Below are 6,000 nucleotides of genomic sequence, written 5' to 3'. Positions count from 1 at the left end.
ACTGTACATCATCTCCTCCCTCCTGCATCTGTGCTTGCATTCACTTTGTCCTGTGATGAATCAGTTTGATTCACAACTTAAAAAAAATAACTGGAATAAGAGGTGAAGGAGTTTCCTGGGCTAATGAAATGGATCTGTCCATGAGGCTGTGATGAATATGAAGTGGGCAGGAGTGAGAGTAGGAAGATAGAAAGAATCTCCTCCTCCTCCCCTTCACCAAATTGCTAGATTTGTTCAGTCGCTTGTTCAGCACATCCCACAACAGGTGCTTCAGCTAAGAATGGTTTGAAGTGTTGCAGAGAATGAGAATTAGATCCCTGTGTCCTTTACAGAGCCAGTGCAAAGAGGTGCAGGATGTGTACACAGTCAGAGTGTCTTCTGGAGCAGACTCCCTCTGACCTGTGCAGTACCGGCACAAGTGTTTTCTGTCCAGCGCAGCAGTACAGGCTCAGCTTCTCTGCATTCAAACTGCAATTCAGAAAACAAATGTAGATAATTCAACAGTGATTTTGTGTGTGTGTGTGAGGCTGTTTTTGCGAATTCCAGATGCTTCAACAAACTATTGAGTCCTGAAGATTGCTAATTCTGTAAGGGGTAAAAGACGGATATGGAAGGATAGAAAACGGAATCTCTGAAAACAGAAGAAAAAGGCTGCATAATGAAACCTAAGAATTCTGATTCAGTTTTGTTTTTAATGATTGTTATAAAGTCATGATTTAGTGCCAACAGTGTTTCTTATACAGCTGTATGGCCATATATCTGTACTCCATGGGTTGTCTAATTTTCAGCTGCCTGACAACTGTAAATGATGTAAAACCCTTCAAAGGCTGGATACTTCTGCAATTTTTGATTTGTTTGTAACATATTTTTCATAGAGAATACTGAATATTTCTAAAGCTGAAGGCAAAACCCCATGTTTCTTTCTTTGGTGGCAGTGGGGGTTTAAGGAATTTCTGCTCTCAGCCCTTCCTTCCTGTCTCCACACCACCACATCCTTTGTGCCTGCACAGCTGCTTGTGGTGAAAATGGGAACCATCTGATAAATCCTGGGGCAGCAGAGAGGAATCAAAATCAAAAGGAAGCTTATAACAATGTGTGAATTAAGATGTGTAAGAGGTTAACCTTGACTTGTGACATCTGTGAGGTCTGTGGAGGCCTTGTTGACTCTAAAGAATCTGAGGTCTAAGGAAATTTTTAGAGTCTCTTATGAAAATATGTCTAAAGAGCCCTCTTATTTACTTAATTCAAAACCTCTTTCTAATGACCTTTTTAGCTGTTTGCTGCTTTGAAGATTCTTTATACTAAACTTACTTAAAAATAAACCTTCTTGAGGAGTTAAGACAGACCTTTAAATGCAAACTGTTCCATCTCCTTTTTGCTCTTCTCTCAGAAAGTAAGGTGAACTGTAGATACATATATATGTTTATGTATGCATCTAGGTAAAGGGAATGTGTACATATAATCTTTGCAACATTTTTGAAAGCCACTCTATTTTTTTTTTTGTGTCAGGTAAGCAGGTTGGTTTTGCTGCCTATGGGAGAGCAGAATATTAAACACAACATCCATATAATTAAACATAGTTTTATTCAAAATACTTCATACTTGAACAAAGCTGAACATTTAATTTCTGCAGTGACCCACAGACACTGATGTCTTATCTGTCTGTTGGGCAGCTTCTCCAGAGTGCCTCAGTTCCTTCTTTTTTTTCATAGCAAGGGGTTCTGTCACACTTAAGTCTCACATCAAAGGTTGCCCATTTACAGGCATGTAATTTTGGAGCACTTCACTGTCCAGATGCTCTGCATATGGGAGGCTGGGTATCTGGTTTCCATTCCAGGGACCAGGCAGTATAATGTATATCATTTAGGTGCTTGGAGATTTTGGCTAATTTCAAGTCTGTGAATAATGGTTGGAACCACTCATATCCTTGATGCTAGGCAAATACCCAAGAGATTTACTAAAATGTTAAATCACAGTAACACAGTGATCTCCAACTCCGAGCTTTTTGTCACTAACTCATTTTTCTTCACCTCATATTCTCATACACTGAGTTTTCTGTGCTTTTAAGTAATTATTTTTCTCCTTAAACCTTCAATACATGGCAAAATTTCACTGATATTTTACCCTGAAAGTTTTGTCTTCAGATCAAGACAGCTAAAATGAAGTAATTTTGGAAGGCTGCATTTCCTTAACATCTTTCTCCAGAACATCTCAAAATGTGCTATGAAAAATAATCAACCTCTTCAGTACACTGTCAGAGACACTTGAACACTTGAAGGGAAATTAATTCTGGCACAGCTCAAGACTTTCTTCCCAGCTCAGCGTTCTCCTGTCCTGATTCATTCCTCCTTTTTCCTTCTCCCACGATGCTAACAAAACTTCAACTACCTTTGATTCATACCTCTGTTTAACAGCTATATCTTACTGCAGACTATTTCATCTAAAGGCTTGATTACACCATACTTCACCAGCCATCAAAATCTGTTTTCCTTCTCAAGCCCTTTTTTTTTCACCCATACCCCTTTATCTTCCTGATCAGCTACTACCTGTTCAATTTACACTTTGTCATTTATTGAATCAGTCTTGTTTCCTCAGTATCGTTTTCCTTTTTTAATGTATTCCATTTAAGTTCCACCCCCTTTCATCAATCTTTTGACATGTTTCTTAATTCTTTATTTGCAAGATTGCAAGCCTGACTCTTTCTTTGTATGTTTCCCTTTTGCTTGAATCAAAAATCTGAAAATCTACTAGACTTGCTTTGAAGGAAATTTCTTTTGCCTTTTCACACCATTCTTCTTTCAACTTCTTTCAGTTAAGAGAATATCTCACATCTTTGAATCTCAAGTGTTGGAAAACGCATTCTTTTTTTTTCACCTGTTGAGTTTGGGTTGGAAAGATTCAGAGGGCATCACTAAAACCAGAAAATTACATCAGACTGAATAAAAAGGGAGAATTCCTACACCTGTTTTTTCATTGAATGTATTCTGTAATACCCTAATTTAAAGACTGTGTCATGGGAGCTCTCATTGTCATTCTGTGTCACACTTTGCTGGATAAAAATTACTAAAGGCATGTATTGATGCTGATTTCAGAAAAGGTTGTCTGGGTTAGTCTTTTCACTCAGTTGTCAGTAATGGTGAGTACAGTATAAATGGAAGATATGGTGGTTTTGTCAGAGCTGGTGAGAAATACTTCACACCTTCCTTACCAAAAGGGTTCAACAGATGCCCAAGGCACATTTACCAGCCCCTAAAAACCAGACATCTCAGTAGCTGCTTTCCTCAGGAACAATGCTGCAGGCCAGAGTCACTCCTTCAGCTGCAGCCTCTTCTCAGTTCCTTGCTACCTCCCCAACACCTTTCATCTGACTCCTGGCAGCTTTAATCATTTGCTGATGATGGCAGTGAGAAGCCCTGAAGTTTTTAATGTAATTATCAGTGTTAGTAATAATATTAGAGTCAAAGATTCTCCTATTCCACTGATTTGTCAACTGATTAATTTGCTAATTTAAGAAATAAAAATAGCTACTAATAAGATATTTAAAAATAATAATAATAAAGCATGTTAGAAAGCACTGTTTCAAAATACTGACTCAAGACCTACTGCCTACTCACAAGACCCAAAAGTGTACTACTTGAATGTGGGATACTGACAGCTTGGTTTTACTTTTGATAATATTAAAAATTTGGGGGTTTTGAAAATAAAATCCCAAATATGTATGAAAGCTGCTGAAGGAACAGATTAATAAAGTTCTGAGCTTTAGCAGCACCATGATCATTCAGAAGTCTTGTCTTGATAGAGCATAAAAATATATTATTCTGTCCTTTTCAAACCTCCTGAGCGTCACATTTCCCAAACAGACGTGACATACGAGCACCATCAGGTGGCAAGGCACCTAAATTACAGCTAGCATTTTGACTTCCTCCTTTTTCCTCAAACCACAGAATCTAACTAGGCATTTAGATGATGATATTAAATTTCTGCATTTTTTTTAAATTCACATAACCGTCTTTCTGCTAACTTCTCAAAGAAGTGGTAGAAGTAGAAAGCTTTATTTAAATACTCTGCATGTCACCTGAACAGGGCACTTGAGTGTTCCACGCTGGTTAATATAAGCAAGTATTTTCAGAGTATCTAAAATTCTTTTGCAAACACATCCTTTTTTTTCTCTGCTACTGCTATCACAATCATAACTGATTTCTCCCTAGTGTGACAAGACCGCTCTTCCCATTATGGCAGAATAAGGATTCATAACTAAACTGTATCTGCTGCTTCCTGAGAATAGGGTTGATTGTTCAACCCTTTTTTCATGCTTATATATTTTTCTTTTTTTTTTCTCCCTTCTTTTCATCACTGCATGATACTCTGTAAGATATCAATAAAATTTTGATCCATCAAAAAAGATTAAAATCAGGCATCAAGACTGTATGTCTATCCTATACGACAGTGAATTTGGGAACCTCCACTGATGAGTATGGAGGTAATTATGTGGCCTTCATTTGTGCCATATTAATGGTGACTGATTCTTTTAAATTTCTGTAGCAAAATCAGATCCCAAAATTAATATTGGTTAGAGGAACCTTATGCCTTCTGCAATAAATATATTGGAAATCTATTTTCACTTTCCACATGGATGATCTTGTTCTTAGGCCATTTCCCAAGAACAAAATTTTGTAAGACTCAATTATGATTTTCTTTAAGCATGACTGACTTCTGCAATGATCTCTTACTTAAAAAACCCCCCTCACTCCCCCAGATTAAATGTAGCTATAACTGATATGACACAGACTTTTAAGTAGGTAAATATGAAACTTCTCTCTTCTGCCCTCTCCTTTTACTACTTTGTTCCCAAAGCTGCAGAATCAAAGCAATGTAGATTCCCTTGGCTCTAACAGCAAATGTACATAAAATTTCTTTGCTTCAGTAGTTCTTTCATTTATATGTAAGAACCTGGATGTCACACTTTATAGTAATTACTTTTAGATTTTTTAAGTCTTCACATCTGGCTGGTTTTTTTTGACCAGTAGTGCTTCTTTAGGCTGGACATATTGTGCCTTTTTAAGACACCATCATACTAAACTGTCACAGACATCTTTTCATAAAAATCCTTTCTTTAGGATTTTTCCCCTTTCTGAGAAGCTGTGGCCTCAGCAACACAGTGTAAACAATGGTTATCTGCTGCTGTGGAATGCAACAGGTGTGTCCATGATTGGTCTCGGGTGGGTGTTTGGATTTACTGACCACTCACAGCAGAGCTGTTCTTGCTTTCTGCCTGGACACAGACCTTTGTTATTCATTCCTTTTCTATTCTTAGCATAGCAAGCTTCTGAGAACTTTTCTCTCTATTCCTATTAGCATAGTAATAATGTAATATATATCATAAAATAATAAATCAAGCCTTCTGAATACGAGGTCAACATTCTCTTCTCTCTCTTCACCCTGAAAAACACTTGCAAGCCCTGTAACACTAAACCACAGCTAAAGAACTTCTGCACTTGAGCATGTTCAATCATAGTTATTATCAAATTATGAATTGAACATCTGACAGCAGACAAGACATACATTCTGGGTTTTCTCAAGCCTGAAACATTTCATGAACTCATGTGCTAACTGGAGTTAGTAGGAAGCAACCAACTGAGAACTAATGGTTTAAATGAGTGGAAAGTCTTAATACTTATAAAAAGTGTTGAAGTAAAGGGCAAAAGGGTAGACATATATTCCAGGCAGAATGATCTTCAGCAGTTGGCTAAAGCAGCATTAGTCCCCTTTGTGATGCATTAAACAGAAGTAGCTATTGCACCTTAATAGGAAGATCTTGCTCACATTCATTTTAAGAGCTCTTCTGTAGCAGCAAACATTTGACCATTGAAAACTAAGGTTTATAAAAGTAAAAGCATGTGTCAGTGCAGGTAACTCATCTGTAAGAAAAGAGTTCTGCACTCTGTGGACTGGGCACAGAGGGATGCATGGCAACTACCTCAAAGAGTCATGGTAGAAACC

Source organism: Melospiza georgiana, chromosome 4 (assembly GCF_028018845.1).
Source record: "Melospiza georgiana isolate bMelGeo1 chromosome 4, bMelGeo1.pri, whole genome shotgun sequence".
NCBI classification, from domain to species: domain Eukaryota; kingdom Metazoa; phylum Chordata; class Aves; order Passeriformes; family Passerellidae; genus Melospiza; species Melospiza georgiana.
The sequence above is the reverse complement of the archived record's forward strand: the minus strand, read 5'-3'. Positions refer to the sequence as shown.